Source organism: Amblyomma americanum, chromosome 10 (assembly GCF_052857255.1).
Source record: "Amblyomma americanum isolate KBUSLIRL-KWMA chromosome 10, ASM5285725v1, whole genome shotgun sequence".
Lineage (NCBI taxonomy): Eukaryota > Metazoa > Arthropoda > Arachnida > Ixodida > Ixodidae > Amblyomma > Amblyomma americanum.
The window spans coordinates 128,984,992-129,010,163 of NC_135506.1; the positions used below are offsets into that span (position 1 = coordinate 128,984,992).

The 25,172-nt window shown below is 46.4% G+C and overlaps 1 protein-coding gene and 1 pseudogene across 1 annotated transcript in view; both read right to left on the minus strand.

Annotated features, from left to right (window-relative positions):
* The window catches only part of LOC144107607 (uncharacterized), a 456,961-nt gene that overhangs the window by 187,214 nt on the left and 244,575 nt on the right, over nucleotides 1-25,172 (minus strand). The window lies entirely within an intron of this gene.
* On the minus strand, nucleotides 4,096-17,425 carry LOC144107309 (uncharacterized; annotated as a pseudogene).

Genomic DNA, 25,172 nt, shown 5'->3' on the forward strand with positions numbered 1-25,172 from the left:
TATTCTTCTTTTTCAATGCTTCAAGAAGTATAGGAATAAACTGAAGTCCGACATACGACAGGCGAAGAACAGATATTACGAAACTTACTTTCAAAGTGCATAGAATCGCCCTGATAAACTCTGGCGTAAGCTTCGGTCACTCGACTCCGGCGTCTTGCAGGTAAGAAGCCCAAGTAAAATCACTAACAATGGCATAGAATATTTAGGTAATATACTCGCAGAAAAACTCAACGAGGTTTTACCCACTCATTGAATACCTCAGCCCTTTCATCTCATCTAGTCATTGATAAATGCCATTTGTCTTTGTTTCTAGAGCCTGTCTCTACGCACAAAATTTTATCAGCCTTTAGAGACTTGAATAACAGTACCTCGTGTCTCGCGGATGATATCCAGATACATCCAGTTAAGCACGCCATCGACATTATTGCTGCGCCATTAGAACACATTTATAACTTGTGTATTGAAACGGCCAACTTCCCTTCGAAAATTTAGGTTTGTAGAGTGGCAGTTATATACAAGAAAAGAGATAAATATATTTTTGGGAACTATCGACCGATTTGCATTTTGTCTGTGTTCTCACGAGTGCTAGAGAAACCAATGCTTAAACGAGTTGAAAGCTTTTTAAACAAACTTTTATTTTAAATTGCCAATATGGCTTCAGGTAAATCCGTGCAACAGAACTTGATCTTTTACACCAGAAGCAGAATATATTACAGATCTTTGAAAATGGGAAACCTGTCTTGGGAATTTTGTTAGATTACAGCAAAGCATTTGACTGCATAAATCCTAGCATCTTGTTTCGAAAACTTGAATGTTACGGAATAAGAGGAAAAGCGTTACTTTTAATTAAATCGCGTTTAGCATTTAGAAAACAGCCTGTGCAAATAAATGAATATCGGTCAGCTCTGCGAATAGCCTCCTGCGGGGATCCCCAAAGAAGTATTGTGGGACCACTGCTATTTAATCTATACATTAATGATATAGTAAATGCGGATACCAGTGCTCGGTTCATAATTTACGTTGACGATACCAGTTTGCTTTTATATGGTGGTACGTAACAATTCAATAAGCAATGCGAACATTCTCTTAGAGAAAATACAAATATGTCCAGTAAAATCCTTCTTTCTGTAAATCCTGTAAAATCTAAGGCAATACTTTTCACCCAAAAACAAAAAGTGCAGTGAACTCGAACCACTATTGTATAACAATGAACAGGTTGAAATAGTAAGGTCATTTAGGTCGCTTTTGTGTAGTATTCACCCAAAATATGTTGTGTGAGGACCACATAACATATGTAGCTTTAAAATTATTCAGAGCCCTCGGATTTACGTACGCTTCAGAAGTTGTCTCCCGAAAAATGTCAAACTGTTTTTTTACCATGCATTGTTTCGATCACAGTTAAACTACCGCCCATTAGTGTGGGGCACTGCTACACACGCCAGTCTAAAAAAACTAGCTGGTCATGAAAAGCGGGATTTTCGAATTGTATATGACCTGTGAAATAGACACCCTACAAAAGACTTGTTTTCCAAAAATAGGCTTATAAACATGTTCAGTCATCATGCTTATAGACTCCTGCGCACCTATGTTAAAGTAAAGCGAAAAGGCGTAAGCAATATATCGGACTTAGCCCACATTCAGTTATTTCAGCGTACATATCCATGCCGCTACAATCAACACTTGGTATTACCACGCATGAGACCAAACTATGGAGTCCAAATGGTTGCATTTCAACTTCCACTACTGCTCAATAAACTAAACGGTGCGAAATAATCATACACAGCATTAGCTGCACTAACCTTCTCGACTTCTTTCTCCGCGAAACTTTCCTTTCTTAGTGTCCATTCTTTATGCATGTGTAAACGTTTCTTTGTGCAATATGTCTTACAAGCGTTGTTTTAGTTTCAATGATTGTTGTTGTTTTGATGTGCGTTTTCATTTGCTTAGTGAACTGCTGTTCCGTACTCACGGTTAAGTGAAGTTTGCCTTTTCTTTTTTGTCTTCTTAACGTAGTAGTTTGCTGCCGTGACAGAAGTGCCGTCACATGCCACTGCTTACTTGCTGTAGAGGGCGTGCGAAATTTGCCAAGCGTTAATCGCTTTTATTCCCACCCCCTACATCAACGTACGGTGATGAAAATAAAATAATAATTATTATTATTAGTTGTAGTAGTAGTATAAAATGAGGTGGCATTATACCCCAATGACCAAATCGAAGTCCCTTGGATTTATCTAAATTAAGAGCCGCAGCTGATACCTCACAAAACTGTTCAGTCAAATGTAACGCCTCAAGCACAGCCTTTTTGTCAGAACAAAAGAGGACGACATCATCTGCACATGAAATCTCAATTTCACATTGCGGCAGGGAGAAACCACGGATAGTTGCGCTGTTAATAATACTGTTTGAAAAATAACAGCCGCCGACCAGTGAAAAAAGGTTCATTCTTGACGTTTGGGCTTCCACACGGAAGCCTTGTTCACAATCTAATAATACTGAGGCAAAGGGGTTCAAGATATAGGGGCAAACAACAAAGGCTCTAATGGACAATCTTGGCGAACAGTTAACTTCAATGGAATGAGTTTAGTTAGCTCTTGGTTACCAACGAGCCTTGTATAGGAGTCCTCATAGCAAAGTATTATCCCCGTAAGCAAAACATCTCCAATATTTGCATGCCCTAAGACCGCAAACAAGAAATCATGACGAACTTTATCAAATGCCTTAGCAAGGCCAATCTAAATTAACTTTTCATCCCTTGCATTCCTGCCCCCCCTTCCTTTTTCAACTTATGCCTCATGGCACACTTCTCGAATAAAAAAAAAATAGAGCTACTTTTCCAGTCCCATCTGATACTGTCTCCAATACTGAACGTGCAATATGAATATGGGTTCGGATGATGCGGCCTCTGCTACCGCAGACCTGACGCGTGCTTATTAAGTCACCGACAACCAGCTGCAGGCGATTGCAAGAACCTTTGCTTTGTAGTCTACATTGCAGAAGGAAATTGGACAATATCCCTCAACTGTTTTCAACCGATTTGAATCTGTGCATTTTGGAAATAATATGGCATGCCCAGAAAAGAATGTGGGAGCAAAAACCCAACTTCATAAAAAGCCTGGAAAATCTCCATCAAAACAGGCGCTTAGCAAACGGAAAACGTTTTGTAGATTTCGTTAGTAATACTACCTGGCTCAGGAGATTCCTGAGCCGTCAGGTCAGAACTGGCAGATTTAATTTCGTCCAAAGTGATGGGTCCCTCCGCTACAGCACGCTGCTCATCGTTAAGTCGAGGAAAGGCCTCGAATAAGCGACTGTAATCTGATCTTACATTAATGCCCGCTCAACCCGCTAGCAGCTTCCGATCGAAGTCAAAGAAAGCATCAATAATACCAGGACCATCGCTGTATGTGCAACCACCAAACTGAATTTCCAATATTTCTTTAGTAAGAACAGCCCACCTATCATCACTCAGGGCCCGACGAGATGGTTGCTCATCCAGAAACCATACCAGGACCATCGCTGTATGTGCGACCACGAAACTGAATTTCCAATATTTCTTTAACAAGAACAGCCCGCCATTCATCACTCAGGGCCCGATGAGATGGTTGCCCATCCAGAAACCTACGGGGCCTAGACCTTATCAAGGCCCCTTTGTATCTTTAGGTTTCAAACTGCTGAAGATCTGCTTTTACGGCAGTGATATCTTGGACATAGGCACCTGGGCTAATCCTCTCTAACTCATGTAGCTCAAACAAAGTACGACCGAGCTCTTGAATTTGATGTATCTTCAAAAACGCGATTCTTGCAAGGCTTCAATAGCCAAGTTTTTTGTCTCTTGTTGAAATCAGTCTCATTTTTGCAAAACTGAGAGATAACCGCGTGACCATGAGTCCTTCAAGCAAGTAGATAACGCACGTCTGAAGATTTCATCGGAGAGCCGACAGCTATTCAACTTCCACAGCTCCCATCGTGGATGGAGTATGCGCCGACTTTACCTCCCTATCTCAAGAGACACCATGTTGTGGTGACTGAGGAATATGGGCCGCACCCGGTAACCAAAAAACGCTGGCTAAGATATCAGCTGGAACGTAAATCCTGTCAACCCGAGCAGTAGAGGAACACTGAAAATGAGTGAAATGAATATAACGTCCCTTATCTTGCCCAACATCCAGCAGGTTGTATTGGAATCCCAAACCAGTACGTAAAGCAGCATCAGGGTCATAACGCCTACTTAACACTGCTCGGCCTTCATCCCTACAAACACAACTGAAAACACCCAAGAGCATAATTTTACGATCCGTGCACAAATGGTCGACTGGAGATAGGCAAAATAGCCTTATATCAGGCTGCTTCACAGGGGCATAAGCACAAATAATTCGTTACTGTGCAGCCGAAATTGCGACGCCCCCCCAGATAAGTTCCCCGTCATCATCTTTGAGATACGACACGGCGGTAAACACCAGTATTGGCCAGGAATAGCATGCACCCTCCTGATAAGCCACTCGAGTGACTAACCATAACACTGAAGTCTGGCAAAAAGGGCTCGAAAGCAGCTTCAGTCTCCTCATCAGAGGACACCTTAGTTTCCTGGACGGCTGCCACACTCACGCGATTTCTTTAAAAGATATCCTAACTGTTGTTGCCTTCGACGGTTACGCAAACCTCTAATGTTCAGGGTAGCGACCTGAAATGCTGCGACGCCCACCATCTTTGGTGTTTCTCCTGTTAAACGCCATCCCCTGTACTGGTGTCCCCTGAGTGCAGATTTGAGGCTACCCTTCTCAATGACACCAGACCGGGTGCCTTCCGCTCATGGCCACCGACAGACACCTCATCATCTGTAGGACGCTTCAAATGTGCACTGTTATCCATTGCTTCTTCCGAGACAGCCAATGCTGTATTCCGTGAAGGGGAGTGGACCACGTCGCTCGCTACACGCTGAAAGCCGACGGGGCACCGAAAGCACTACAAGCTGACACTTATGGCGACACATTGCTGCGCTCCGGCGACGAAGAGGCATCGCCGGCGGAGAAGGCATGTATCACATTCACTGGCTGTAGCACCTCCATTGACTTGAAAAGGGGTGTTCAGCTCTTGTGATCGCTAGATGACATATGGCTCCTGAGCAGCAAGCACAGGACTCAAATTGGCAGTCCCAGGCAGACCCGGGTCCGGTGGCTTTGGGTTCGGAGACGGGAATTGCTATTTGTCCGTACTTGCAGGCGGTCCCTTCACATTAGTAGGGGGAGAATTCGTTCGTCCATATTCTGTTAGGAGACCTTGATTCAGTTCACCCGATGCTTGTACAACACCTGATGCATCCATAGTGTGCTCTGGCACCACTTCATCCTCATGTGTCCAGTTGCCCTGGCGTAAGCTGTCAGCATATGTCATGACGCACTTGTATATTCTGTGCCCAAAGCGTCGGAATTGGGTGCATCGAGGCGTACGACACTGACGCCGTACATGGCCCACAAGGCTACAACGAAGACACAGAGGAGGCCTGCCTGTGATCATGACTGAAGTTTGTACCCCGAAAACGTTGAGCGTGTGAGGAATTGTGCTTGATTTGCTGGCACTCTGTCCTTAAGCGTGAGCGAGATTTCATGGTTCGCTGTTCTCCATTCCGGGGCACCGCCACTTCTCACGCTCGATAGTTTGTACAGTTCCAGAAGGCTCTAAAGCTTCCACAATCATCCCGTGCAACATAAAACGCGGGGGCCAAAGAAGGTTAAGCTTCACGTTTTTGGTGTGCGGGTCAAACTTGATACATTTCAGACCTTTGATGTGGAACTGTGCTTTGTAAATAAGGTTCTTTTTTTAGGAACTGCTCTCGCAGGTAAGCATCCAGACGTGGCTGATTTGGTACCCGCCAATACAGAGAACCTCACAGAGGTCCAGAATCGGCGCGAGCGCGTCTCGGAAGTCGGGAGCACGGTATGGGCGACCCTTGAGGTCAGAATGCAGAAAGACGGTGTTGAGGACAACATTACCGGAAGGAAGTCGATGAAGGACAACTTTGTACGAGTCCGTGTGAACTTCAGGTGTCGGGAGACCTCGACTAACGGCCGTTGCGCTTTTTCCAGCTAGAAGCATTGTTTCCAGCTTCAAATGTCGAAGTGCCGTGGCGAAAGCATATCGGCTGTGTCTTGAAATGCTGCCACCACGGCACTTCGATAATTGAAGCTGAAGGAAGCAGCTTCAAGTGAATGCACATGCTTTACAAAAGTATCTTTGAGATATGTTCTGAGGCCTAGATGAGTAATCATGAGCATATTAATTACAGATGTCGCAATCCAGCGAGTGCCAAATTTCCTCCTTTTCCGGAGGTGCTTGACGTGCTTGGCGTGCAGTCTTAGCGCCATCATGCGGCAGCCACTGAAAACTCCCGGCAATGTGCGGCGCTGGCCCAGCAGATGGCGCTAGAGGTGGACAGCGCAGAGCTTTTGCTTTTCCGCACGTACGGAGAGGAAAGTGCACCTTTACAATTTTTTTCAGGCGGTCATTGTGTTCCCGTATTTAGCAAAATTACACGAGATTCAACCTCGACGTCGTTGCTGGGTCTCAACAAAAGTTAAATGAGAAATTCTGCCGTATTCCATGTCATGACACTACACATCACAGAAAGCTACATTGTCGAAAAATAGTGATGGACTCCTAACTTGCCCAACAGCAAGTACCTCTGCAGGAGCTCTTTTTATCTCTCTTTCTTCCTGTGTTCGTTCCCCTGCGCCATTCAAATTTATTATGAACCCGCTAGCCCGACAGCAAGTACTTCTGCGGCTCCCATACAACGACTTTTTCTGTCTGCTGCGGGTTTCATACCACTGCGATGTCGTTGCTGGGGCGAGATGACTGAAGGGGCGGCTTGAGGAGAACAATGACAGCATTTATTGCTTTCGACACATAGAATCACTAGACTAGAGCGCGAGAGCGCTGCTCTCAAAAGGTTTCACAAGTTCATGGCTTGGCGGACATACTGACAGCTGTCCCGTCGACCCACTGGCTGAAAGCGGGAACAGCGGGAACCACGACGGAGGCTATGCTGGAAAGGTGTCGCCATCTGTCATGCAGCGGGTGAAATGAAACTGGGCGCTTGGAAGGTGCTGACACCTCACATCCATCTCCACACTTTTGATCAAAGTCCCACTTCATGACTAGTGCAAAAGGCCAGGAAGCGCTAGACATGGACAATATGGAAGGCGGCGAATGACAACGATAATAGCGACATGCTTGGCAGATTCACAAACGGACAACACGAAATAAAGTCAAAGTCACGCACGAGCAAACTCGAAACAGTGAAAAAAGCACAAGCACAGTATTTTCACAAGTCCACTTCGTTGTTCTGGAGAGAGGAGGGCTGTCTGCACTGCCTGACGGGATGCTGCTCGTGTTTGACCGCTTGGCTGTTGCAATGCTCTTACGCTGCTCCATAGCTGAGGTTGTCAATAGGGCTTGGCTGGAAGCTGCTGGTCGCTGACTATTGCAGTTTGGCAGTGGCAGTGTTATCGGAGGCATCTTAACGTGCATCTTTGTATTTGCGGCTGCCTTGACTGTCGGCGGTTGCTGCTGAGATTGGAGTCGGCGAATCTTTTGATCTTTCTCCTTAAGTTGGAAGCTCAGGCGGTGATTCTCTTGGCCGAGACGTTCAATCTGCTCAAAGAGTGTCAGAAACTCCGCACTCGAACCTATGGGCTGACTGCTGGTGAGTCGGGGCTTAAAAGGATGCAGCTTTTCTGGTGTGGCGGTCTCCGGCAAATGCCTCTGGGCGGCCTGGAGTTTCTTCAGCTTGTCTTTTTCTTTGAGCTGCATTTCAAGTCTTACGCGCTTTTGCTTCAAGTCATTCTCTCTTCTCTTGTAGTTTTGAACAGCCGCTGCCTTGTCCTTGGCTTCTTTAGTGACCTTGTCATGCTGCTTTGATTACGAGCAGTCTTCATCAAGGTGCTTCACCTTTGCCTTAAGACACTCGTTTTCTGCACTCAAACGTTCCCCCGTTTTTTGCATTTTGTAGAGCTGCCGCTTCTGCGTAGAGTTTCTCCGTGGCCATCCGAGCAGAGGCATTCGAAGAACTCGCACTTTCCGGTGCAGCGGTGGCTTGTTCTGGCAGACTTTTGCACAAAGGTTTCGAAAGTGCCTCCATTCATGGAAGAGGCACGTCGTGGAGGGATAGTGAAGATGACACTTCAGTGCATTGCGCCAGAAAGGCCTGTCGAAGAATTACTGCACATGAAGCACGCGGATAGAGCTTCTGCTGCTCCTGTATTTATTTATTTATTTATTTCCTCAAGGGTCCAAAAAGGACATTACATGAGGGGTGGGCAAACAAAAGGGTTTCAAATGGATGAATACAGATGGTCTTCGATGGCGGATTTGAAGCGAACGGGATTGATGATGGTTGCCACTTCGGACGGAAGGTCATTCCAGTATTTGGCTGTTCTAAGGAAAAAAAGATTGATGATATGTTTCGGTGCTGGCTTGTTCAGGGTAGACGGCATTAGGATGACTGTGACGAGAAATCCGATGGGCGCGTGCGACAGGGGAAGGTTCGTGGTGGAAAGTGTGATAAAATTTATGATATAAAGAAAGACGGGCGATTTTACGGGGACAGGCCAGAGTAGGAAGATGGAGCTGTGATTTTAGTGCTGATACGTTAGTGTGATAAGAGTAGTCCGAGCAAATGAATCTGACAGCGCGGTTCTGGACCGCTTCGAGCGTGGTGATAAGGTTAGCATAGTGGGGATCATACGCGGCAGATGCGAACTCTTGTTTAGAACGTACAAATGTTAAGTAAGAAAGAAGTTTTATGGAACAGGGGGCTAAGGAAAGGTTACGACGTAAATACCTTAGAATTTGATTAGCTGAATTAGTGACGTTGTGAATGTGTAGAGACCAGGTTAAATCTTTACTTAAATGGATACCAAGGTACTTGTACGAGTCAACTGACGCAACAGGAATATTGTTAATAGTATAAGTGGTACCTTGGTGGTTTCGCCGGCGATGAAAAGAAAGAAGGGACGTTTTAGTACTATTAAGCGACATCAGCCATGTACTGCACCATTCTTCGACGCGTACAAGATCTTCTTGAAGGGTGGTGATGTCAGATGGATTATTTATTGGGCGGTAGATAACACAATCATCTGCAAATAGGCGGACGTTAGACATTATGTTAAGGGGTAAATCATTTATGTAAATAAGAAATAGAAGAGGGCCTAAAACAGTACGCTGGGGAACGCCAGACAAGACAGGGGAGAGAGATGATGAGTGAGAGTTAGCATGAACGAATTGATAGCGATCAGTTAGGAAAGCCCGAATCCAGCCCAGAACTAAGGAATGCAGGTTTAGTCGTGATAGCTTAAGAATTAGGCGCGCGTGAGGGACTTTGTCAAATGCCTTTTCAAAATCTAGGAATATGGCATCAGTAAGAATGTTACGATCGAGGCATGCATGTATATCATGAAGAAAGAGAGTAAGTTGCGTTTCGCAGGAACGACCTTTACGGAAACCATGCAGATTAGGATGAAAAAAGTTGTGCGATGACAAAAACTGGGCAGTGTGTGAATATATTATATGTTCCATAATTTTACAACAAACACTGGTTAATGAGATTGGCCTATAGTTACGTGGTGAAGATCGGTTACCTTTCTTGAAGACTGGAATGACCTTCCCAATCCGCCAGTCACGAGGTAATGAGCACCAAGAAAATGACTGCTGAAAGAGGAGAGATAACATCACACTACAATGTTCCTTTGTGTTTTTTAAAATTTTAGCGTTGATGCCGTCAACACCGGCAGATGATGATGAAATAACTTTATTTGCACCCGTCAAGGAATCAGAGGGCGAAAAAGACGAGTCTTGACCGCCGTCATCTTCCTCCCCTTTCAGCAGGCTGGGATCCCTTGGGATTCAGCGGTGTCCAGGGCCAGACGGATGACTTCTTTTTGTTCTTCTTTTTTCTGGCTGGCCATTAAAGCCTCCCAGGACTCTATATTCCTGTCTGGTTCGTTGTGGCTAGGGCATGTCCACACCATGTGGATCATGTCTGCTATTTCATTACACTGTTTACACCTGGGGTCTTGGATCGCCGGATGCCATCTGCTTAGTGCGAGTGGGTTCGGAAAAACTCCCGCCTGTAACTTTCTCCATATGACCTCTTCCTTTTTGCTGAGGCCCTTGCATGCTCCAGGTAATGTCTGTCTTCCTAATCTGTAATGGTTAAGAATATCTTGGTACGTGTTCAGCTCCTCGCTCGTCTGAAGGGACTCTCTACTCGACGAGACCGCATTGGGGTCCCGGTGTGTGAGTCCTCGGGCCAATGCGTGCGCTGTCTCGTTTCCCCGGAGGCTCTCGTGGGCCGGAGTCCAAACAAGGTTAATTAGTTCTGCCGGTGTCGGGCCGGCTGTGAGAATTTTGACTGCTTCGACAGATACCCTGCCTGCGTTGTAGTTGCGGATAGTCGATTTGGAATCTGTTATAATCACCCTAACATTCCGTTGAGTTAAAGCCAGCGCAATGGCTACCTCCTCAGCCGCTGTTGCATCACTCTGTTGGGTGCTGCAGCACGAGACTCGGTCTCCGCCCTCCCTGGTCGCCAGGGCTACGAAACCCGTTCTGCCTTCATATTCCGCCGCGTCCGTGTAAACCACGTCCTGTCTATTGGCTAATTTTTTCTGCAGAGCTTTCGCTCTGTCCTTTCGCCTACCCTCATGGTGTACCGGATGCATATTCCTTGGGAGTGGTGGGATTCTGATTTTGTTCCTTATGTCTGTTGGGATATTCTCCGTGTGTTTGAGCCGCGCTCGAGGTTCGAAGCCTAGCTTTTCTAGTATTTTTAGCCCCGAATGGCTGCGTAGAAGTCGTTGTTGTTGCGCTACTCTGGTAGCCTCAATGAGCTCGTCTAGGGTGTTTGAAATCCCCATGTTCAGAATTTTCTGGGTGGATGTGTACGGGGGGAGGCCCAGAGCGGTTTTGACGGCTTTCCTAATTAGGATTTCAATCTTGTTTTTTTCTGCTTTGGCTAGCCGTAGGTATGGTGCCACGTATGTGATTCTGCTGATTACAAATGACTGAACAAGTCTTAAGAGGTTCGTCTCCTTCATTCCCGCGTGTTTATTTGCTATTCTTTTGAGTAGCCTACACGTCTGGCTTACACTCGATTCGAGTTTTCGTATCGTTTCGGTGTTCTTACCGTTTGTCTGTATCCTAAGACCCTGTACTCTAATCATCTCCACTGATGGTATTTTGTCCCCGTTTACCGTTAGCGTTATCCCATGTTCATGGGGCTTTGTTCGTCTCTTTTGTGGGCCGAGGAAGAGCGCTTCAGATTTCTCGGCAGAACATTTGAGTCCTACTTGTTTTAGGTACGACTCAATTTCCTCGATCGCTCTTTGGAGGGTACCTTCGATGTGCGCGTCACTGCCTCTGGTAACCCAGAGGGTGAGGTCGTCCGCGTATATTGTGTGCTTGAGCCCTTCTATACGCGTCAATTTCTGTGGTAAGCCAATCATTGCAATATTGAAGAGTGTCGGTGATAGGACCGAGCCTTGGGGAGTACCTTTGTTGCCCAGCCTTATGCCTTTCTCTTCCTTCCCTCCTAGGCTGATAGTAACTGTTCTGTTTGAAAGAAAGTCCTTCACGTAGTTGTATACCTTTCCCCCTACATTTAGAGTTTTTAAGCGTTCTAGTATGGCTGCGTGGTCAACGTTGTCAAAAGCTTTGGCCACGTCAAGGCCGACTATTACTCTGGTATCAGCTGTTTCGTTGTCTAGCACTTGTTCTTTAAGTTGAAGCATAACATCGCATGCAGAAAGATGTGTCCTGAATCCGATCATTGTGTCGGGGTAAAGCTTTTGTTCTTCTAGGAATCTGTTTAGCCTCGTTTGAATAACGTGCTCCATTAGCTTACCTACACATGAGGTAAGCGAAATGGGCCTCAGGTTTTCGAGACTTAGTTTCTTACCTTGTTTTGGAATAAGGACTAGGTTGGCCTCTTTCCACGAAGGTGGTATTCGGCCCTTGTCCCAACATTCCTGCATGTACGCTGTTAGGTTTCTAATTGATGCATCATCCAAATTCCTCAGCATGCGATTGCTGATTCTGCCTGGACCTGCCGCAGTTTTAGTTCTGAGTCTGTTCAACTCCGCCCTAATCTCTCCGATGGTGATGGGCCCATCTAGAAGAGGATTCTCTGCGCCCTTGTACTCGGGGAGGGGTGTGGGTGGTGTGCACCTCAAGTACCTGTCCCTCACTTCAGAGATTAGTTGATCGCTAGTGCCTTCGTATTTATATACGAGTTTCTGTAGTTGATGTCGTGCCTCATACTTTGTCTTGTCCGGGTCTAAGAGATGTCTGAGCATTTTCCACGTGTTGGCTTTGCTGATTCTGCGGTCCATCTGCTTGCAGATACTACCCCAGTTTTGTCTGGTTAAGTTCAGCGCGTGCTCCTCGATATCTCTATTCTGTTTGGCTAGGAGCTTACGTATGTTTCTGTTCCCCTTGTTTTGAGCAAGGTTTTCTTCTAGCTCCCTTTTCTTGCGCCACAGGCCTATCATACGCCTGTCTACCTCCTCTTGCGTTTCGTCTGCTTCCACCTCTTCGGTGGCTTCTTTAACTGCTGCGAGAAGGTCTGTGCCCCAAGATTCTATGTCCCTGATTGCGTCTCGGGTAGGAAGGTTCGCCCTGAATAGATCCCAATTTACCGCTGCGACCTTTTTGGGTCTCGGTGTGGGCGGTCCGTCTTCTACCACAATCTCAATAATTTTGTGGTCGCTTCCTAGGTCCTCCCCCGTGTTACACCACCTTGCCGTGATTTGGCCTCCGGTGAGTGTTAAGTCAGGTGTAGTGTCCCTACTCACGCTATTGCCCTGTCTTGTTGGTTTGATGGGGTCAGTGATCAAGATGAGCTCATTGTGGAGAATGCTGTCCCAGAGTTCTCTGCCCTTGATTTGCGTATATTTGTATCCCCATGCGGGATGATGAGCGTTAAAGTCCCCGACAATGACGATAGGGTTTTTGCCCGCTATCTGTTTCGTTTTTGCGAATAGCCTGTCGAAGCCGCAATCCTTTCTCTGTTCCGGAGAGCTGTATACGTTTAAGACGAATAGGCTTTTCTCTCTCCGCTTACGCGGTATCATTTCGTTTAGAGTGTGATCTAATTGGACGTGCCCTGTCTCGTGCTGCAGCGCGGTAACGTTGCGTTTGACAAGGGTGGCAACCTGCGTGTTGTCCCCTCGGCCCGGATACGATTTGTAACCGGGCAGCTTCGTGTTTTTCCCGCACTCTTGTAAAGCTATAATTTCCGGTTTGTCTCCGTTTGCAAGGAACGATTGTAAAACGGCCCGTTTACGCAGAAAGCCCCTACAGTTCCACTGCCAGATAGTATTATTGTTCTTTGGCCAAGGCATTTTTGGTTGCTTGGAATTCCGCGTATATCCATTGGTCCCTTTTCTCAAATTCCGCCGTGAGAGCAGCGTCTCGCTTTGCAAATTCTACTCTGATCGTTTCTGTGACTTGTTTCATGAATTGCATTAGTGTTCCGTTCAGTAGTTTCATGTCCTGTTGTTGTTTGTCGTTTTGTTGTTCGAATTTGGTCTCAAGATCCGACTCTTTGGTACGTTTCTTTTTTGAAGGGGTTTTTTCAACCTTCTCTGTCTCAACCTCTCTATCCTGCTCCACTTGCATAGGCGCCATTGCCTTTTCTTGTTGCGGTTTGTTTTCCTCGGGTTGTTTAGCTGTCGTTTCTAGCATTTTGATCCGCTCTTCTTGCTTCTTAATATAATCAGTTAAAGTCTTAATCTGATCTGCCTGCTGTTTAATAAGTTCTTTCAATTCTTTAACTGTCTCGGAGTCCTGGGAAACTTTAGCTGGCCAGCTCACCTTTGCAGCTTGCTCCTTGCGTGGCTGTTGCTGTCCGGTTTGTAGCCGGGGGAACGACTCTGACCGAAACCTCGTTCTGCTGCCGGATCTATCACGGGAGCGGCTGTTCCTTCGGTCTTCTTGCTTCGCTTCTTCAGCCTCCTGTTTGGCTTCCCATTGGCGTTTCTTGACAATATAAGGGGTGCGGAAGAGATTTTTGCACCTCTTGTCCCCGGTGTAGTGTTCTTTGCCACATAGTTGGCACTGCGGTGTACATTGGTGCCCCTCGGGGGGCGATGTCATGCCACAGCCGCGGCACTTGGTCACCTCACTGTCGCAGACGTCCGAGCGGTGGCCAAGTCCTCCGCACTTGTAACAGACCTCATAGCGTTTCTTGTATAGAAAGCACTTGAAAGTGATTCCGCTCAAGACTACTCTGCGTGGTACTTTCTCTTCTTCAAAGGTGATTAGGAAAGATTTAGTCTTCCCCATTCTTCGTGCATCTATGACTAGAGGGTTGAATCCGTTAATGTTCAGTCCTTCTAGTACATACTTGTGTGTGTATTCCACATCAATTCCATGGATGACTCCTCTGCCGCAACTCTCTGGTGCGTTCATGTAGGTGGTCACACCGCGTTCCTTGTCTCCGATCTTGACAGTTTCAAGTTTCTCCACCTTCCTCGCGTTTTCGTAGCTAGGCGAGTGGTAGGTAATCGTTCCTTGCTTGGCGTTTATAGCTAGTCTGTCCTTCAGTGCCTCCTCGTCCTTGATTCCAGCGTTCTCCCTGATGGCCGCCGCAATTCTCATCTCGGTGGTGCTCTTCAGCATTGTGAGTCCTTCTTTGGGACGCAGAACTACTTTCCGTCCGGTCGCTGGAAGTCTCGGGAGGTCTGAGGCTATTGAACGTTCAGCGAGTTTCCGTCCCGCCTCTCTGTAGGCTCTCGTGTCGCTGCCGTCGGTCGTCGCAACAGTGGCGGCGTTCGCTGCCGCCGCGTCTCCGGCACCATGTTGGTGTCCTAGGTGGCGTTCGTTGTTCTCCAATTTTTCCGCTCGTTTCTTCAGTCGCATAATCCATTCTTCTTTTTCGGTTTCTTTGGGGTCGATGTCGGTTCCCACCACCGCCACTTCCATCGTCATCGTGGAGCCGGGCGCGGTCGGCGATGGCGGGAGCTCGCCGGTCGCCGCCTTCCCGGTCGAAGTAGGCCTATGAAGAATTTTTTAAAGCGTCAATGATCTTGGCAATGCGGCGCGGCTCAAAGATTATGGTATTAATTGGTGCATGGAGAAAACAGGGGGCTTAAGGGAGGTTATTAAGCGGTTCGTGAGTAAATACAGAGCAAAATGTCTCATTTAAGATATTGGGAACATCTGATTCGGAAACGGGAACTCCAGAATGATCTGCCAGGTGAATTATGCTAGAAGTAGAGGGGCTAATAGTTTTCTAGAAGCGCTTTGGATTATCATGCAGCATGTTAGGTAATGTGCTAGAGAAGAAGTTAATTTTAGTTTTGGCTACCTGAGTGTCATAGTTAGCAGCGGTAGTGTAATATTTATTCCAGGCGAGATCCGTGTCTGTCACTTTAGCTGCACGAAATAGTCGCTTCTTTTTGTTGTTTAGTCTTTTAAGTGTTTTATTATACCATGGGGAAACAGGTCGTTATTTTATGGTGTTAGTCGGAACATGTATGCTTATTAGGCGTTGCATTTCGGACTTAAAAAGTAACCAGTTAGATTCGATGGAGCGAAGCGAAAAACCAGACGTAAAGGTGTTAAGAAAAGTAGCGAGGTCGCGGTTAAGACTGATGTAGTCACCTTTATCATAAAGGGTAAGCGTTTTCTTTATCCTTTTGCTGTTTTGAAAATGACAAGAGAATGTGGCATGAATGGCCAAGTGATCGCTAAGTCCTTCAAGATAAGTTATCGGAGAGAAGCTATCAGGTTGTGACGTCAGTATAAGATCGAGAATATTAGCGGAATGGTGTGTTATTCTGGTTGGACGGTCAATTATTTGATCTAAGCCGAAGGTAAGGCAAGTGTGGACGAACTCACTTGGAGGGTTAGTATTTGAAAGCGTAGAAGCAAGATCGGACCAAGTGATAGATGGGAAGTTGAAATCGCCGAACAATAAGATAGGTGTATTGGAATAGAGGGTTGTTAGTCTGTTCAGGGCGTCATGCAGCAAAAAATTAAAAGAGGAATCATGGTTCGGAGGGCGATAGCAGATTCCAATCAAAACCCGTGGGTAACATGTATCATGTATCGTAACATGCATCACAGCAGAGCCAGATCATTTCTAATGGGCTTGAAATGTTTAGACGTAAACAACGTAAGTTGCGATCAGTGGCAATGAGGACCCCCCCACCCCTCCGGTCGTTACGATCGGTTCGGAATATATCAAAATTGGGAAGAGAGGGTAATATCTCAGTGTCGTTAATAGCAGAGATAAGCCAAGTTTCGGTTAATAAAACTACATTAGCAGAACATGATTCGATCAGGTTACACAAGGCATCGCGTTTTGGGATCACACTGCAGATATTAGTAAATAAAAAGATAATTGGGAACGGCGAGACTGTTTTACTGCGTGCTTCTTTTGAGGTAGTTGCTAGGGTTTGAGTTCAATTACGTTATTAGTGGCGTGGTCAAAGACATATGACGTATTTCCGGATACCAATCTGTCATAGCGCAATTTGAAAGTTTGTACTTGGCTTTTTCCATAATCATAAAGGCGTTTACGTGCAAAACGGGTGTTTGGGGAATAATCCTCAGAGACGCTGTAGCCAGTATCCTGAAATTTACTGCATGACGATAGGACTCGTTGTTTGTCTTTAAAGTGGGCCAATTTGACAATAACAGGTCGGTTTTTTTTTTTTGGTGAAAAAGCGCCAAGACGATGGGCGTGTTCTATGTCCCGAGGCTCGATCGATACGTCCAGATGCTGGCTGCAGTGCTCGATGATTATTTTTTCAAAATCTTGCCATGATTCATCCTTAGAATCTTTAATTCCATAGAACACTAGATTATTTCTCCGTGCTCGGTTCTCGGCGTCGTCCAGCCGGGCAGTCAGCTTTGCGATCTCAGCCTTGCATTCGGCTGTTGTAGACTTTATACTCTCTACTTCAGATTTAAGTGAAGAAAAGGAGGCGACATCTGATTCAATTTTAGAAAGACGGCTGTTCACCTCAGTGAAGGCTTTTTCGTGTTCCGAGAGAGATGTTTTTATGGTTTTTAGCTCTACAAGCATGCTCAACTGCCCAGACTGGACTTCTTTGATGGCATTGAGCAGGTCAGATGCAGATGGCTGAGTGTTAGGCCCAGGGTTGGACTCAATATCACCGGCAATCAGGAGCAAGTCAGATATCACACAAGAACAGTCATATACAATATTACATGCGTAGTGTGGGCTTGGCAGCACGAATAAAAAGCGGTTACTAGAGCGTTTTGCATACAAAGAATGGCGATTGCTCACCTGAGGCACCAGAGGCAGGATGGTGAAGTTTGGTTGTATTTGGAGGCTCGAACACAAGTCGTTTGTTGCTGGCACGAAGCCAATCTTCACCCAGTAGCACAGGTAAGACATTATTGCTGATGACGTGGGCTTCAACTGGAGCTGCGATGGGGCCCAATATTATCTCAAGGCCGACTGTGCCTTCGGGATATGCACTTGATCCACCAACAACTGCTAAAGGCTCGTGTGTCCAAGGCACCAGCGGAAGATCTTTGATTGCAGACTTGGTAACTGTAGTTATCTTGAACCCTGTAACCAGAAATGCATCGTAGGAGCCCTAGAGTGCGATGCTAGATGTGAAGAATCAACACTCCGGATGGGAGCCATGGATGCCTCCGGAAGGGCTAGCGTGCAACGCAGGAGCTGCTGCACGAAATGATGTGGCAGCTGTGGCTGACTGTTGTGTGACAGTCTTCTGTTTTGCTGGGTGCTTCGATGCTAAGTGGCCATTTTCGCGACACTTCAAGCAAATAGCTTCACTTAATTACTGTCTTGGACAAAAAGCAGCAACACAATAATGCTGTGACAGCTGAATACTGAGCTTCCTTTTCAGAAGGCGACAGATCCGCTACGCGAGGACGATGTGGAGGGCTGGAAGCGCTGGACTGAGGCACATGGCTGGTCTTGGAATTGGACACAGCCGGAGGTGCCGCTTCAGATATACATGAAGTTAAAGAGACTTGTCTGGAAGGCGGACTGCGATTATTGTTAAAAAATGGCCAGGCTTAGCTTGGTTAAGCCAAGAATGCGTTGCATACCTCGATGGAGTACCGGGCTGCTCTGTTGACTGGATAGGCTATTGACTCGATCGCCATTGAAACTGCACGTGTAGCAGCGCTCGATCGCCTTTGAGTCGATAGACTATCGGTTCGAGGGCCGTCGAAATGCCCGTGTGACAGGGGTATAAGACTGTCCCGGCGAAGGAGCGCAGCTCTTTTATACATATGCCGTGACGTCAATCATAGCGCAGCGCCCCAAGCGGGAGGAGCGGGAGTCAGGTGGTGGCTGCGGCCGCGCGCGACCGCGCGAGTTGGGGCCCAGCTTTTCTTCCGGCTGTCGTGACGTCACGTCACGTGGTTTGGTGGCTGCCCGGCCGCGCCCAAGGGCTGAACTGAGTGATTGCAATATGCAACGCATAAAAGCAAGGTCTGCTCGAGACGATTAGCCGGGCTCCTTGCAGTCCGCATACGCTGTACTGCCCGGTCTAGCTGGGTGCATATGTCAATTAAATTTGATACTGACGACGGACGTTGCGCTGCTATGCTTGTCGCGGTGCCTGGGCACAAATTCTTTGCAAGAGATATTCAATTTTTTGGGACTCAGTCAGCAGCGCTGGACATTTGTCGATGACGAGAAGCGTTGCCTAGCCATAGTCGCGGGTATAATGAGGGCTGGTCTGCACCAGGGACATAGCTTGCTGCTGCCATTGGAATAGCGTCAGCTCGTCGGCAAATGCGTCGAGAAAAGCTGTACGCCACGTATCCTAGGTCGGAAAATGCGCGCTAATAGTCAGGTGCCAGTTTTTTGCAGTCACTCTCAACCAACTTGCGGCGATGAGGCGGGTTGTTTCTGTTGAAGCCAGCTGCTGCGTTCGTTGAATTTCTTCAATCCACATACGCGCGTTTTGCGTGTGGCAGTTCTCGAACAATGGAAACATAGACGATACGTAAGACATGGCTGTCACGTTGCTCTCCGGCATGTAAAGGACTTGAAACTGCAATGACGACGTTCAAGAAAATGGCACTCCACATGCGTGTGCGAGTACTGTGGCTCCGTTGCAAGGCCAGGTTTTGTTACAAAAGGCTGCGGTTGCCGTGGCGGCGAAAAACGTTCGTGCGCTGGCATGGCTGAGCCGTCGCGAACGAGCGGCTGCGCGGGAAAGAGCAAGGGGGGGAAGGACGTACGAGACTGCATCCGGGGCTGCTTGAGCCTTCGCATTAGGAGGCGAGGCACATAACTGCACTCCAATCGGAGTCCTCATCAAATGTTCAGAAGTCAAATTCGAAGCATATGGCGCTGAGGCAAGTCTGGGTGCTCGCATGGGCAAGGCGCCAAGGGTGGTTTCCTGACACGCGGTGAAGCGCTGAATTAATTCGTCTTTGGACCCGGTAGCGTAGATTCCGCGGCGACTCAGAACTGTCTGAATGAACTCTGAGCTGAAGCACGCGATGGTGGCGGCGTCACTTTCGGCCCAATTCATTCCTGGCACGGCGCTTACTTGGTGGGAGCAACGAAGTAGAAAAAAGCTGCGGTAGACAGGCATGGCGGCCATGGCGGGAGCGGCAGCACGGTGTGTTCGAACGGCGAGGCTCGGCTCTTTGGTCGACTGCGCCAAATGTGAGGGCGTTGCTGAGGCGAGACTACTGAAGGGGAGGATTGAGGAGTGTAATGACAGCTTTTATCGGTGTCGGCACATAGAAGCACTGGACTAGAGCGCGAGAGTGCTGCTCTCAAAAGGTTTCACAAGTTCACGGCATGGCGTACAGGCTGACAACTGTAACTGTTCCGTCCACTCGCTGGTACAGTGCTCTAGAATATTGAATATATATATATATATATATATATATATATATATATATATATATATATATATATATATATATATATATATATATATATATATATATATATATATATATATATATATATATATTTTAGAGCACAGTACCACTGGCTCAAAGCGGGAACAGCGGAAACCACGAGGGAGGCGATGCTGGAAAGGTGTCGGCACCTGTCGTGCAGCTGGCGAAATGGAACTGGGTACTTGGGAGGTGCTGACACCTCACATCACGGTAACCACTTAATACATTACAAAAAGTTTCAATACAATCATGCAGTAAAAATAAAAAAACAAATTACACATATCCTAATGCGGATGCTCGGAACTAATGACTACTGCTGCTTCGCGAGACTACGTGACGACTACTCATCTGTTTGCAGGGCAATGACGACTCCGTTATGGAGCGAGAAACGTTTTCTCACGCAATTGTGCTTCTTTTGCAGCTGCTTGCAGCTAGTTTTCCAAGTGCATTTTGCTCTGTAGACCAACCACTCGTTTTTAGCTTTGCCCACCTGCAGACTAGAAGATTTCAGGGTAAAATGTTTCGCCTCGGTTGCATTCATTGCCCTCCGGCAACGTGCTTAATGTGCGACGTCGCAGCTGGCACCTTTATCCTATCTGCTGTCCCTGCAACTGCACCAGCGTGCAATATTTCGTGCTATGGAGTAAGAGCAGGATGCAATCTTGAGCTACATTTCAAAGCATTCGCTAGTGCCATGTTACGAAAGCATGTTCCAGCCTATGAAAACGAATTTAACACGAGAAATTGATTTTTGTAAGTGTGGTCATGAGAATTTAGTTGCTGGACATTGGCACCGACTGCTACTCAGAACCCGTCTACAATGGATTTAGACGTTAACGCTGTAAAAGAAGCGACCTTGCGCCATCTACTGCGCTGAACGACGTATGGCGTGGGGACACAGTTCAAACATGGAGGTGTGCAAATACTTCACCGTGCGCTTTGTAGCATATGCTGCCAAAGACATGCGGTTGGTTGCGGACTTTGTTCGCAGCTGCACTGGAGTCCATGCCGCTTTTTTTGAGGCCATATCTAAGTCTTCCGAACCTGATGACTGTAGCCATGTGAACCTAATCCTGCGGTTTACTATGCGTATAGAAGTTTGCTGCTGGGTTTCTATTGTTTTCTAAGAAATTGAATTTAAAATCGCTTGAAAAAATTGACAACAGTACTATTACTAAAAACACTGAACAAATGTGGTTTATGGATTCAGTTTAGTCAAATACAGTGAATTTGCACCCAGAAACGTACACCAATTCCAGCCTTAGTTGCATGAAATCTAGCCCATGCTGGACGCGCTGGTGATTAGTGAAATGGAGGGCCTTTCCTACCGGTGCAATGCACTGAGAGACTTTCGAAAGGAAGGCAGTATGTGATGCTCTGTACGCAGTCAGTCTTGCAAGAGCCTGAAACTGACACCGGTATTCCTGAACGGCTCCTTTAGATCTTCACCTTGGAGGACCACAACTGAGACTCATTGAGCAGTAAGAATGCAAGCACCGAGTTGGAAGGCGTTTGCAGCGTAATCGAATGAACATTGGATCGGTCGGACGGGCCCTGTTAGAACGAATACCAGCCTTAATTTTTTCCAATGCGTTGCCCTCCTTTGTCTTAGGAGAACGCTCATGCGGACTAGTTGGCTCATGACCAAATAAAGAAAAAACTTCTCAAAATGACAAGGACGCAAAGCAAAAGAACGGACACACCAACGAACACAACACCAAAAGAAATCGCTTTTCTGGAAGGCGACCTTGAAAGTTTCTGGCAACTTTTACACGTGCTGTGCTTTTTTTTATTCCGTTATCTCTACTCACCGGCATTCAACTTCGGAAAACGCCTAATTCCGGTACTTTGACGTTCAAGATGAGCCGAGGTCAAAGAGGGACCTAGTCGATTTCGCTACTGTCTAGCTGTGTGCCCGAGCATAGTATATGCCACCTGATCAGCCATGAGTTTGGACCATGTGTTTGGACCATTGGTTAGTTATGCATTTATGTCGACTAATAACGGAGCCGAAATACCGTTAATTATTCATTTGCAATTAGCACTAAAACTTCGCGCTACAGCATCGATTCATATACCGTTGGAAAGCTTAGGTCAACTGAAAATGCTCTGTGCTAGTTAGTAGCGTGAATTAATGACCGTTATTACTTAATTATAAGAACACAAACTTTGCGCTATAGCATCGCGTCATACACCGTTGCAGACCTTATGATGATTGCAAATTCGCTACGCCAGTTAGGGACCCGAATTAATTACACTTAATGAGTTATGTGTTCCTAACCCAAAATTAGGGCTTATCATGTAGTTGTATGAGGTTGGAAAGTTGAGGTCCAATCTGAACGCACTGCGCTACTTAGCGACTCCAAATAATGAGCGTTAATTAGTTAATTTCAATCAAACAAAACCGAATCCCAACAACAGAGCAACTGCTCTGCTAAATAGGTTTAGCAGACTTTAACCGTTATGAATTGTTTTTAACCTTCGCTGTCGGTTTTTTCAGGCCGCAGATTCAATCTTATCTTCAGTTTTAGTTTTAGCCGTTATGCACTACCTGTTGTTTTCTCCCAACATTGTTATTATCTATTGTCACGAAATGCAATTTGATCGCCTTCACCTTCGCATTGACTCCGGTTGATTGTTGGCCCCCTTTTTTCATCTTCGCCACTACTTATGTTGACTGTTGTTTTCTGTCCTTTCTAGATTCCCAAGCCGGCCTTGCCTCACCCTTCGCATTTACTGTTTTTATACATCTTGTCGTGTTTAATTCCCTGATTCGTTTCCTTTTTTTTTCACGTCTAGCACACTGGGGTGAGTTATCAGGTTACCATGTCACACATGGCCTCCAGTGTTCATACATGTCGTTAATGGAGTCTTTCTTGGTTTTTCCAACCTATATTTATTTTTGCCTGAACGAAAGACAAAGGCTGTCACGCGCCTTAGTTCCCGCCTTTATAGCTTATGATTCTGCGTCCATGAGTCTGTGACCTTGATGCTGTATTCGTTCCATCGCCTTTCGTCGTAGTCATTGTGCGCAGTTTCTTCCTTCCTTCTTTCTGAATTGCGTTTTTTTTTCGCAATATGTGATCATTGAATACGTGCTCAACCAGAGCTTTATGCGTGACTGGTGTATATTATCGGTCTCTCCTGTCATCCGGCTTGCCCCTGATTTTACCCCTCTCTCCTGTTTTCTATGTTGCGACCCACGACCCATCCACAGGTACCACATGCTCTCATCAGGGTAGCAGAACAAAGAGTCTTATCTTTCCTTTCACTCATAGTTTTATCATACATTGGGGCTGTTTCCGCTATGAACAACCACCGGAGCCTAGCAGAATGACTCCCGAAAAAACCACCACGCTCATCCCAGCTTCTGGCCCAAAGGGGCGATTAAGGAAAATAGCACAGAAAATTGCCTAATATGAAAGCTTTGGCTTGTTGGTGCGATGATATCGTTACAGTTCAGATGGCGAGGATGAGATGAGTACACAGACGCGGCGCTAAACTTGTCACTGATATTTATTCAGGGTTTTCTACTGCTTAAATGTTGTGATGGTCAAATCAGATAAAAATACAGGCACATAAAAATGACAAGAATGACACCCCAAGAGGTCTACAACAATACTGTGCCCTACAACAGGTTACTGTGCTGTGGCTGCGTTTTTGTGGAGGCAAAACGCTAAGGCGGTTTTTTTAATTGTTTTGTGGGAAAAGGAAATGGCGCAGTATCTGTCTCATACATCGTTGGAGACCTGAACCGTGCCGTCAGGGAAGGGATAAAGGAGGGAGTGAAAGAAGAAAGGAAGAAGAGGCAAGTAAGGACGGGCCACTAACTGAAGTTGGAGAGAACGAGTGTTCTGCCCAACGTCCTTGAGCTCACTGTCATCCGGCTGTGTGGAAGAGAATTCGGAGCCGTCGACGGCACGGATGATGATTTTGATGGTGTCCTAGGGGTTATTGGCACATAGCAGGGAGATTAAAAACAGTCATGTTCCATCCCTGCGTTTCCTCTTCCTCTTTATCCCTGTGAACTCTCAGAGTAAATCGCAGCTATACGCATATGGCCATCAGCTGCACTGTTTTTTTTTTTGGTAGCCTTTACGTAGCGGATGTCCGCAGAGAATTCCCAAATATAAGCGACGTGGTGGAGGTGGCGAGACACCTATTTCGACAATTTTGTCTGGAAAATATACGCCAAATTGTTGTGATCCGTAAAGACGTTTCAGCAACTGGCATCGACCGCGGCGGCTGCGCTTTTATGGAGAAAAAACGCTAAGGCGCCCGTGTGGTGTGCGATGTCAGTGCACGTTAAAGATCCCCAGGTGGTCGAAATTATTCCGGAGCCCTCCACTACGGCACCTCTCACTTCCTTTCTTCTTTCACTCCCTCCCTTATCCCTTCCCTTACGGCGCGGTTCAGGTGTCCAACGATATATGAGGCAGATACTTTCAGATACTTTCAGATACAGACAGCCTTTCCCCCAAAACCAATTATTATTATTATTAACTGGCATCCTCCTTTAAAATGCCGGAGGGGCTAAATCGCAGCGTAGATGGCTAGTAGCTTGCGACCAATGACAGTGTATCAGGCCTCAGCAGATGTAGTTTCTGGGAGTAAAAAGGTAATATCGGTAAATGCGAGGAATGTGCAGCTATAAGCTGGCTTCCACGGCCACCCCAGAGCAGGGTTCCAGGTTTTGCTACTGTATGCCAAATTGGCTACTTTCTGAGCCTCCTGGCGACGAACAGTTTAGCTTGGCTACTTGGCTGCTTTCTGACTCGTTGTTATAGAATGACGCAAGGGAAATATTCTGTCAACTGTGGAGCTTTAATACGCTCAATTCGGCATGATCAGATTCCGTGGACAGATTCAGCGATTCTGTTCGTTGAATCGTCGTGTGAATGAGCCTTGACAGGCAGCAGCAATACAATGGGGAATGACGCTTGCTCAAAGCGGATATTCCGCAAGCAATGACTTGATGACCCAAAGCTGAAGGGTAAGACTAGTAATCTTGCAACATAACAACTCATGCATTTTTGTTTATGCTGCAAATTTTCAAAGCACTTTATATGCTTTGAAATCTGCGATTGCGTTTCATGATTTTAAAGAGAAAAGCTTACAAAAAGAATGCTTTAGTATCAGCCACCAATGAACCAACGCAGTATATATACCTTTAGTTCAGTTTATAGTCGAGTGAGGACGTGTATTTAAGGGAGATGACTTATATGTATGAAAAGAAA